The following is an 11438-nucleotide window of genomic DNA, read 5'->3' on the forward strand; positions in this document are numbered from 1 at the left end:
CTTTCTAGACTGACCTGCCTCTCTTCCCTTTCAGCTTCCAGCATTTAGAGGCCTAGTAAGCCTACATTTAGAGGTTACAGCCCAAACATGTTTAAATATCGTGTTAAATTGTGTAGGTCCTTTGACTTAAATACTAGATAAGAATTTCTTCCAATGGTCCTTCTTCCAATGGAAGACCAATATGCATGTAAGAACACAATTATTTTTAATGATCAAATCCAAATGCTGCCACTTGCAGTTTTGTATAGAGGCAATGTACCATCTTGTATATTGATTTTTCCTGGAGTGATTCACAGAAGATTGCTCTGCTCTTTCCATATCTCATTAGCTTTGTTTATGGCCTGTGTACACCATGGCCATGTCCATACAAGTGCACACATGCATTTCGCAGTTCCTGAAGGGCTTTTGAGGTGCCACAAAATACACCCTGAGCACATGATTTGGTTCTCCACACTGCATATTTGGAGAGCAGAGCCAAATTTAGATGCCGGAAAATCCTGGTATCAAAAACATGCAGAAGAAAAGTGAGACAGAGCACATGTGCTGCTCAAAACTCAAGCCTGGCCAGGCAGAACTACGCTCCGGATATTGGCCAGGCTCTGCGCTTGTGAATCACCACTGCTGCAGCCCTGGAATGCCCCCAGGACCTTAGGTAAGGCTGCTGGGGTTAGCCCAGGTGCTGGCCCCAGCCTCACCTACAGCATTTTTCCCTGCACTAACCCCATATGCAGGGGTATGTGCTGGGGCAAAAAGTGGCATGAATTTGTACTGCTGCTTTTTTCCCCACTGCAACTGCATGTTCCTGCTCATAGGGATGCAACCCATGGTTTCAATTTCTGAAGACAGGTCTCTGCAGAAAATGTCTAGAGCATATTTATCCTATATGAAAGCAACAGCTAGTATAGGATATATCAGTGACCTAATTCCAGGTTTCAGACTGGATCGCAATAGATTAGTTTCCACCTAGACTTCAGTAATTAGTTTCCCACCTTTCTTGCTTCTCTTTTAAAAAGTGAAGAAACTCTTGTTTTGAGTCTGCTAACCTTGACAACAGCACTTGACACTAGCTTCCTATTTTTCATGGGCTATGTACTTGAGCATTATAAAACCTCACAACATGCCTCTGAAACAGTGTGACTCTGTGCTGTAAAAGCAAGGAACCTAAGTAATATCCTTGTATACCGTTGGGGAAAATGAGACTCAGAAAGGTTAAGGCCCACATTTTCAAAACTTGTCCATGAATTCTGATGGCCCACTTTGAGAGATCAAATATCTAAAGGGCACACAAAATTTGAGACATCTAAAATGAGTAAAAAAAATGAGAGAGGGCCAGAGAGGGAGAGTCAGTGTGAGCTGGGATCATCACTCAGGACTTCCTGTGCCAGATCACATCTTTCTTTCAAGATATGATTCATTTTTTATTTTTCTTGATAAACCTATGTGCAATAATTTCTATACATGTACTTTAGGATTGTCTGGATTGTAGGGGACTAGCTATTAGCATATGTTTCATGACTGCTTAAAGAAAACAAAAACTTCATCAAATCCATCAATAACACTTGTAAGCAACCTGTAATGCCAAACTCATGAGTGCAATTGAAGGGTAACACTTAGAAAGGAACATAATCACACATTGTATACTCTTCCACTGGTGCACCAGTATTTACACAACTGTGACCATCCCTGCTCAGAGAAAGTGCAAGTGCCATTATACCATGCAGAGTTGCTCTTAGTCTCTACCACTGAAGTTTGAGAGTAGGAAGAAAATACAAGAGTTGCAACTGAAGCAATACAGTTAGTCCTCCAAGTACAGTTCCACAACATTTCCATGACAGATGTCAGTTAAGAGCATTAGTTTTGTCAAGGTGCTCACAAACCAGCTACTTGAAAGTCTGAGAGCAACTGAAGTGATACTCTGCTTTATCGGCTTCACCTGGTGCCGAATCCCTGACCCTGCAACACTCAAAAGAACATAAGGCATGAAAAAGCAATGCAAAACAAAGCTAATATTTTCAAAATACGTAAATAGAAACCTTACCATTATTTTTAGGAGATTCACTTAGAAATTATAAAAAGAATAAAAGGCAATAATGTAATATGGGGGGCACAAAAAGAGCAGAACTTGCATGCCAGTAGCCATGTAGCCACTGGGGATATGTAGATGAAATGGGGGCTCTAAATTGAAGCTGTGGGTTTTTAAAAACACTGCTTCAACTTAGGGCCCTTTAAACCACTGTGTCGTGCACACACCTGAACCTATCTGCCTCTCCAGTGGGGATGAGAGGGTGAGCTGCTGGTGGATGGAGCAGTCCCTGGTCGGTGGGGGGTGGTGATTCCCTCTGTGGCAGCAGTGGCCACCCCCCCAAACAGCACCCACCTGCAGGCACCCAGCTTGGGCTGTCCTGGGGGGGACCGCAGCCCTGGACAGAAGCACCATATCCCCATGCAACTCAGATAGGCAGGCAAGCTCCAGGACAAAAAAAATAAGATCAGGCTGTGGCTTTTTTTTTTCCTTCTTGGGCAGAGCCTGCCTTCCCAGGCTGCTGCCCGGCTTCTTGTGGATCCCCGAGTTGCACAGACCCCAGTGCTTCACTCCGCGGCTGTAAGGCAGCAAACTAAAACTCCTTGGGGTTAGGAGTTTTAGTTTGCTGTGCCCCAAATCATTTAAGGTGCATAATGCCACCAAATTTGCTACATTGGCTGGAATTACTACGCAATATGCCACCGATGCGTGCAAACACCAACACCATTAAAGTGGTGCAAAAGCATTTAACCTTCTTTAAAGTGTCATGCATGCATGCCCCTTGTTTTGTCTACACAAGGCCACTGATGCTGCCCTGTATACAGCTGCTGCCTTGGGTGCTCAAGTGCCCAGTTACACCTTTGCTAAAAGTCACTGGTTAGTAAGCTTGCATATGGAAAATCATGGGTGCAAACCTGACCTGCAATAAAGAGGTTGGTGTAAGCACTCCGTATGCTAGCAGCATCTCCCAGACTTCAGAGACTTCTTAACTAAAGGATATGCTGCAAGTCAAAAGCTTGCCCCTCCCAGCTTCAAGAACTTTACAACAAGTCAACTACCTCCACAGAGTGCACCAGCACCTGCTCATCTCTAGAGTCCTACTCAAAAAATGATTTTTCATTTTTCACAGAAACTGTGATTTGAAGTGGTTTCTGCAAAAAGCAGTATTTCCTGTGATTGTCAGTGGAATTGCAGGGTGGGGGGAAAAAACAAAAATAAAATGCTGGCTCCCCAGTGGGAGCCATCAGTTCTCATGGCTGCCAGCACACAAAAAGTTTGTCATAATAGCAGCCATCCTCCACCACTGATTAGCCGAGAAGGGTGCCCACTGTGTAGCCCCACCTCTTGCTGTCAATCAGCAGTGAGGGGTGGAACCACATGAATGGCAGCCCTCTCTGCCAATCAGTGGCAAAGGGTGGGTCCACATGAAGAGTAGCTCTTTCAGCCAATCGGCAGCAAGGGGAAGGGCCCCTCAGCCAATCAGCAGTGTGGGAGGGGCCTCACAGTGAAAAAACACAAAAATGGTGGTGGGTGCCATGATTAGCCCACAAAAAATTGCTTGCCCTGCCTCTTGCTGCCAGCCTCTTCCCAGTGGGGGGGGCTGGGCTGGGCTGGGCTAGGGGACCTGGGAGGGGCGGGGCTATAGCAACCCCAAAATTTATCTTAGCCCCTCGCATAGCCACCCCTCCCAGCACCACCACAGCCCACCCCACACAGCTGAGCCCATCCCACCCCCTCACTCTGAGCCCAGCCCTAGCTCAGCCTCTTCGCTGGGAAGGGGCTGTCAATGCCCCTGCTGGGAGCATCGCACCTTTGTGGGCTCACCTGTGTGGGGCAGGTGGGCAGGCTCAGGTGCTCAGGGTGGGCAGCAGTGGCTCTGAGAGGAGTAGGTACTGGGGGGGCTATAGTGAATCTTAAGGCAGTCCCCCGAACTCCCTAGCACCACCCCTGCCCAAGCCTGAAGGGCAGGGGCTGCAAGTGGCACAGAGCACTCTTGCATGTGCTCTGGCCGGGAGTGGGAGGGCAGTGATTTAATTAGATTGGCTCTGAGAGCCACTCTGATTAAATTGCTGCCATGTTTCCTGTATCAGCGTTCTCATGCTTAGAAATGGTAGTGGGGGTGCTTGAACTATAACTCATTTGACAAGGTTTATTACTAAATAAGTTATCAGATCAGTATCAAACAATACAGCTGGTTAATAATTGCTATTGGTCTTGGCCAAGAAAATCTTTATCAGTGAACCCCTACTGACAGTGTCTCTGGCCCTAGAATTCACCTTTCTGGACTGCTGTACCCCTGGCCCCTGCCCTTCTGGGCTGATTTCACCCACCTGGGCTACAGGGCCCTGACCCTAGTTCTTACCTCTCCTGGACTATGAGTTTGACCTTCTTGGGCTATGGATCCCTGATCCTGGCTCATGCCCCTCTGGGGCGCTTGTTTCTGCCTTCTTGAGCTGCAGGTCTCTGACCCAGTTTCACACCTGCTTGGGCACTGAGCTCCTGACATGAGGCCCTGTCTCCATTACTCTTGTTATTTGACCCCTACCCTTGGCCAAGCTCAAAGCAATCGCATGCCCCTAGGGCACAGATGGGACCTTCAACTCTGCAATAGTCCCAAACCCAAGCCATTGGTGTAACTATAACGAAAACCTAAGCACACCGGCTGTAACACTCTCCCCACTCAGGGTTTCAACATAAATATCAGCTTCCAGGTTGAACAACCACACTCCCCCCCACACCCTCTACTGGGTCCTACTTTCCTGCAGGCTATTGGCATGTTATTTGCTGCTCTCAGAGCCTCTCAAGTCAGCCAGGCAATCACCTTCAGCATCCCTGCACAGAAGCTCTTTCCCTTTTACCCTGCAAGGTCAGACTGTCTGAATGGGCTCAGGCACTGGCTTTATGTGCCTCCTAAATCCAGCCACATCCAGTCATATGACTCTGGAGACATTTGTAGGTGTTTCCCTTCGATGCCTGAGGACCAGTGTGTTCTTGTTAGGGCTTGGCACAGCTGACTGCAGCTTTGGGCTTCTGAGCTGATGGAAGCCCAGAGCTTCTGCCCTATTTGCAGTTTACTGCTCTGTGACTGTCTCCTTAGGATGGTTACTCCCTTCCTCTAGGATGCTCCAGGCAGGCCACTGCCTGTGTAGCTACAGGTCTGCCTGTTGGCAGCTGGTTTACAAGCAGTTAAGCCTTAGGGCAGGGGCGGGCAATTATTTCGGGTGGAGGGCTGCATACTGAGTTTTGGCAAGCCATCGAGGGGCGCATAACAAGCAGCCAGGGGCAGGTAAATATTATTTTTCTAAATTTTTAGGGGCCCTGCAGGCCAGATAGAATAGCCTGGTGGGCCGCATTTTGCCCACCCCTGCCTTAGGGTGACCACCCTTCCCTAATTGGGTGGGACAGTCCCAAAATGGGAACCTCAAGTCCAGGTCCCAGACTGCATGACTCCAGGACAGCATTTATCCCATATCTGCAGTATCCTGCAGGGAACTGGGTTTTCTGTCCACCATGGGAATCAGCATGTTTCACCTTCCAGGCTTGCAGTGGACATAGCAGAGGCGGGAGCAGATTGAGGCCTCCACTGAGGGAGGGAGTGGGGCAGGGGCTGGGGATGCTGTCCAGCCAGGATGGTGCATGGGGCCAGGGCTTGGAGCTGGATGAAGCCAAGGGTGACTCATCTTGGGGGGTGGGGTGGCTCTCTGCCACTGTGTGAACCCTGGGGGGTGGGGACCACATACCCCACCAGATTTGTACACAGGGCAGGGGTGGATGTGAGCTGCCTGCTATGGTCCTGAGGATCCCTACCCTGCTGCTCTTGCCCTGGGAGCCCCACACTGATTGTGCTGCCATGAGAAGGCACTCTCTGCCTGCCCGGCAACAGCAGGGGTAGCAGCAGCGGCATGGAGTTGTGCCCCCACTGCTGCCAGGCAGGCAGGGAACATGCAGCCAGTGCAAGGCTCCTGGGGGAAAGGCAGCAGGGTGGGGAGCCCCAAGCCCACGGCAGACAACCTGCATCTGCCCTTGGCTATGCTCTATTCCAGCTGTGCCCCCAGCAGAGGGGGAAGGGGGAAAAGGATGGGAGGAGGAAAGGAGGAGAGGTGGACAAGTGTCCTGCCTTTCCATTTTGAAAAGGTGATCACCATAGTTAGCTTGTGTATTACCTACCAGCCTACCCAGGGCCAGTGTAGTTTGCTGCAGCTCCCTCTCAAATTGGAACCCTCTGACTCTCTATTACAGGGTCACTGAGATACAGCTTCAAAATTAAGGACTGTCCTGCAAACTTTGAAAAGTTGGTTATTTTAATTGTGGGTGAAATAAGCATAATTAATCTCTTTATTAAAATACTTAAAAACAACCAAACTTATTACACAGATTTTCTGCTTTGTTTCATTTTTAAAAAAAAAGCAAACTTTCAGAGCATTAATAAGTATTTCACTAGGAAGTCTCTTTGCAAACTGGTATTTTGCAAGACAAGATACATCTGTTTTAATTAAGTTTTAGGTTGAGAGAGGAAATTTGCACTGAACTGAACTGGTTGGGGTAGCCAAAATATTTTAATTCAAGGACATCTGAGAGAATCTTAAAACACTGCTGTGCTGTGTAGTATGGAAGAAGGAGAATCTTGTGAATTGCATGATCTTTTCATCCATGTAATCAGATTGTTATGCACACAGTGATGCCATGGGGTTGAGCATTTTATCTGCTGGGTTTCCCCTGGCAGCTTCTGAAGAAGCTCATTATGGGCATGTATCACATGATCCACTTAATCAAACAAGCACAAGTGGGAGAATGGGCTGTTCTAACAAGATCCTTCAGAGCTGCCTTAAACTGCTTACAGATACACTCTTCCTTGGTTCGGATACAATGAGTTTCCTTGTATTCCAGTGCATGATACAGGAAGTTCATTATTCCCTGTCCAAATTCAGACATAGTGAAAGGAAGCCCATAAAGAAGGAGGGGCTTATAAAAAAAGAATCAAATAATTTGCAAAGGCTTTCAGTAAGGAACCCCCAATTCATATTTAACTGGATTATAAATTCTTAAGAAAAATGGCCTTTTCAACTTGTATTGGTTTGTAAAGTGCCTTGTCTCGCAGTGGCACTATATAAATAATTAGCTATAATTCTGTAAAATGCAGAAATAAGAAAAAAAAAATGGAGATGCTTCTTTCTGTTAGCAATTAACAAATATCAGTATATTGGAAAAAAAAGGGGGTTAAAACTGGAGTTGCACTATGACACGTGCTGTATGATGTTAGCGATATATATGTCTGGGTTGACAACAAAATTCCGTGAAGGCCTGCCAAATCCCAGTACGTGGTTAGGTTTGAAGTACTTAGATTTTTGCTTGACACGTTAAGTTTGCATACACATACTGTTTGGGACTTGTGTTTGTACAAGCTGCAGCTGGTAAAATAAATCTTTGTTTCTCATGGATGGAGATTGGACTCTTGTTCACATCTGGAACAGGTAGAGCAATGCTCTTGTGCTTGTTTTAAGGTAGAGGTGTCAAACACAGCCCGCAGAAACATTCCATCCCAATGATAGTCCAGTGGGCTTCCAGAAGTGTAGTGGAGCTGTATTTGGTGTCCCTGGACCCTAGTGGACATGACTGTGGGTGGCAGTCCCCTGGCTTTGTGCCTCCAATCAAACATGGCTTCGTGCAAAGTAGGTCATGTGGCTGCGCAGAGCCAGGTTCGCATAGAGGTGCACTCTGGATGGTCAGCAGTGCCTGGGGTATGCGGCAGTGAGAGTGTTGTGTCCCTATAACATTGTAAAGGGTCTTATACCAGGCAAGGAGACTAAAGACATGGTTGCCCTAAACTAAAAGTAAGTTTACTGAACCCTAACAGCTATAACTCTAATTAGAATTAAAGCAGCATTAGCAGTTAAAAATTTTATGTTTGTAACTAGTCAAAGTAGATCCAAAGTTCACCACCCCATAATGTTGTGACTGCAACTTCAGTGGTTGATCAGGCTTTGAAATCTTGTCTGGGGCTCCTGTTTCTTGCATCTGATGTCAAGACAGGATCTTGGATTGGTGACAGGGTCTTTTCAGGCTTCCTTCAGGAGTGTTCTGAAGGGTACACTCTATCATGTTTCTTTGCATAAACTTTGCATTTCTTAATACATAAAAGTTAGCTTAAGCCTTCCACCTAATGCATATTAATAATCTTGCTTCTGTTTGCTAAATATGGTTACCTTTAACTGGAATTTTCTATTCTTACGTAATCTTTTCATTTTTAGGTGGGAGTAGGTTTTGGTCTGACTGTTCCTCTTTTGCTCAGGTTATATTTATTCAATTTAGTTAGCCAGCTTCCTGATTTGTTTCAAGTCAGGGACAGTATTTTTCCATCTGCTCTTTCCACTGGGTGCACATCTTGACCATAATTCAAGCTAAGCATCCATCTTGAGCTAAGCACAGGAGTCAAATCCAAGCCTGAAGGCCTCTGGGTCCCAACAGTAGCCAAGGGCATGTGGTGTCATAGAGCCACATTCAGGTAGCACAGAGCTAGGGGGATGCAGCACTGCAGATGAGGACTTGCAGAGCTGCATTCACACTGTGGCACAGAGCTGGGGGATGGCCAGCCATAGTCATGTCCATACCATGCAGCACTGCATACCTCTGACTCCCTGCCACTGCTCAAACATAGCTCTGTGCAGCCACATGCCCCTGGCTCTGTGCCACTGCCTGCCCAGAACTCTGTGATACCACATGGCCCTGGCTCTGTGCTGTCTGAATACAGCTCCATGCAGCCACATGTCCCCAAACCAACAACTACTATTTGGCCCCACACCGATGCTGCCGCCTGAACTTGACCTCACATATGCGGCCCAGGAGGAGCCCCTGCAGTTCAGATCCAGCCTGGGATCCACAGTGAGTTTGACACGCATGCTGATGTTGCTTTAATATCTTCCTTCAAGTAAGCAGCCATTGGCAATGCATAGGGGTGCACATGTACCCCATGAGATTGGCCGTGCCTCCCTGAGAGAAGTGCCAGTGGCACTTCTGGGTTTGCCGTCCAGCAACCAGGCCACAGGCTGCTGCAGCAGGGGGAGGGGCATGCCAGCCTTGCAGCCAGCCCAGCACAGCAGGCAGGCAGGGTTTCTTTTTTTGGGGGGGAAATCAAGACCCCCCCCCCACAGTGCAGGAGGGAGAGGGGTAGTGGCAGGGGCAGGGGCAAGTCATTCACTCCTACCTGGCTTCCTGCTGCGCTGTGGGGATTGTTCCACAACCCAACCTGGCTAGGGCCCCATTCACTGCGAGTGGAGCCCTGGCTGGGCTGGGTCATGTGGCAATTGGAGCCCAGCAGCTCCCGCCACTGCACATACTACAGGGGTGCCGGAGAAGGGGTGGTGCATTCCCCCAACCCCTTGGCTCCCTAGTGCTATGGCCCTGGATGAGCTACTGGACTCCGACTGCCCCACAACCCAGCCTGGCCAGGGTCCCATTCATGGTGAATGGAGCCCCAGCCAGGCCAAGTCATAGGATAAGTGGTGTCTGGTGGTTCCTGTAGAGTCACGGTGCCAGGGAGCAAAGAGGGACACGTGCCCCCCTGATCTTTGCACAGGACAAGGGCAGCTGCAGCTGCAAGGCAAGCTGGGGTCTGCCTGCTCCATGCCTCCATGTTTTGCTGCAGCCTTTGAAAGCAGCACAGCGCCATGTGTGGCCTGCCACTGGGTGGGCTGGGGAGCAAGGCATATGGCTTTGTGCTGTGTGACTTTCAAGGGCTGCAGCGAGGCAGAGTCATGGACAAGGCAGAGCCCAGATTGCCTCAGCTGCAGGAGCCACTGGAGATGACTTAGGTAGGACAGGACAGGGGTCCTGGGAGCTCCATGTCCTCTGGCCCGGCAGCAGAGCCAAGGCTGGCCTCATTCCAGCTCCAGGCCCACCCTGGACCAGTGCGGGGAGGCAGTTAGAGCCAGTGGATGCCATCGCTGTGCAAGGACCTCTGGCATGGGGGAAGAGGGGTAGCTACACAGACACAGTAGACTGCAGCCCTGAGCCTGATCCCTGCCTTGTGCCAGACCCAGCCTTGCTCCGTCCCCTCCCTATGGCCCTTAGTTAGGGGAGGAACAGCCTTAATGCAGTGATACCCTGTACAGGGTGCCTCAGCCCAACCCTGCCTACAGACCTCAGTTCTCATCAGCAGCAGTCCTCTTCTCCCTATGCTGAACTTGACTGAGCAGGAACTAAGAATCATGATTTTGTGATATGGAAGTGTGGCCCAAGAACAAAACCCAGATACTCAAATCTTGGTCTCCAGGTGACTGTGTGTGTGCATACTTCAAACAAGAAGCATTAAGCAGTTCAAGAGGAAAGCAGATAAAGCAATAAATAAAAGGGGAATGGGCAAATGGAAACAAAAAGAAAAAAGGTACGATAGGTTTCATGCTTTTCTCTCACCAGTGTAGTCTTGGTGATCGAGACTGCAGTTCTTGGCATTCACTCTGTTTCTCAAATGCTTATTTAAGTGATCAAGTGACTCTTTTGTCTCCAGTGTTGAATCCTAAACTGGCCAGGGTTTTAAATCTCACACATCAGCTTTTCTCAGTCCCAGCCAGATGTATAAAGGAAACCCAGCCCTGATGCCATGTGGGTCCTCACTCCCAGAGGCAAGGCAAGCCAAAGACAGGGGCTGGGAACTGTTCTGTGGGTTCTGCTGGCTCAGGGGAACTGCTCTGCTCCCAGCCCTGACACCATATGCCACCTCGCTCCCTGTGGTGATGCAGGAGTGCAGAGCAGTTCCCCAAAGCCAGCGGAGCCCACACAAGCCCCCAGCCCCCTTCCCCACCTCACCATGCCTCTGGGAGTGAGGAGGCACATGGCATTGGGGCTGGGAAGTGGAGCAGTTCCCCAGCCCCAGCCCCAGCCCGCCTCTGGGAGGACCTGCTGCCTGAGCTTACCTCTGGTAAGTGTCCCATGTCAGCCCCAGTGCCTCCACCATTGCCTGCCATAAGCGCGAGATCAGCACCATAAGTATTAACGGGTGTGAAATGCAGAGTGGTGCAAGTGCAGATCACCACAAATTGAGCTGCTGTAGATTGAGGACTGCTTGTACAAAAATGCTGTGTATACAAACCCCAATAAAAGACCTCTTTTCCATCTCTTTCCTCTTCTATTCACAAGTGGTGAATAAAACATTCTTCCCCCCCCCACTGATAAAATCAATAGCATACAAAGGTGTCAAACTCATCCAGCCCCACAAGCTGGTCGAGTCATGTCAGGCTGGTCAATGGGCCAGATCAGGTACACAGACTCCCTTTTCTCTGCCCCATTCTTCCCCAACATACCTAATCCATTGACTGATTCAGTTGGTCTACAGCAGGGGTTTTCAACCTTTTTAAAGGAATGTACCCATCTGGGTACACTTCTGATGGAGCAGGGGGGAAGAGGGTGTGGCAGCAGCCAG

The 11438-nt window shown here is 48.9% G+C and overlaps 1 long non-coding RNA gene across 1 annotated transcript in view; it reads left to right on the forward strand.

The window, feature by feature from the left end:
- Positions 1-7766: 7766 nt before the first annotated feature.
- The window catches only part of LOC109311944, a 25517-nt gene continuing 21845 nt past the window's right edge, over positions 7767-11438 (forward strand). Inside the window, exons 1-2 of the long non-coding RNA XR_002101664.1 lie at positions 7767-8108; positions 11422-11424. This is a non-coding gene — a long non-coding RNA (uncharacterized LOC109311944). The remainder of the gene's footprint in view (positions 8109-11421; positions 11425-11438) is intronic.

Source organism: Crocodylus porosus, unplaced genomic scaffold, assembly GCF_001723895.1.
Source record: "Crocodylus porosus isolate Cpor-Errol unplaced genomic scaffold, CroPor_comp1, whole genome shotgun sequence".
Lineage (NCBI taxonomy): Eukaryota > Metazoa > Chordata > Crocodylia > Crocodylidae > Crocodylus > Crocodylus porosus.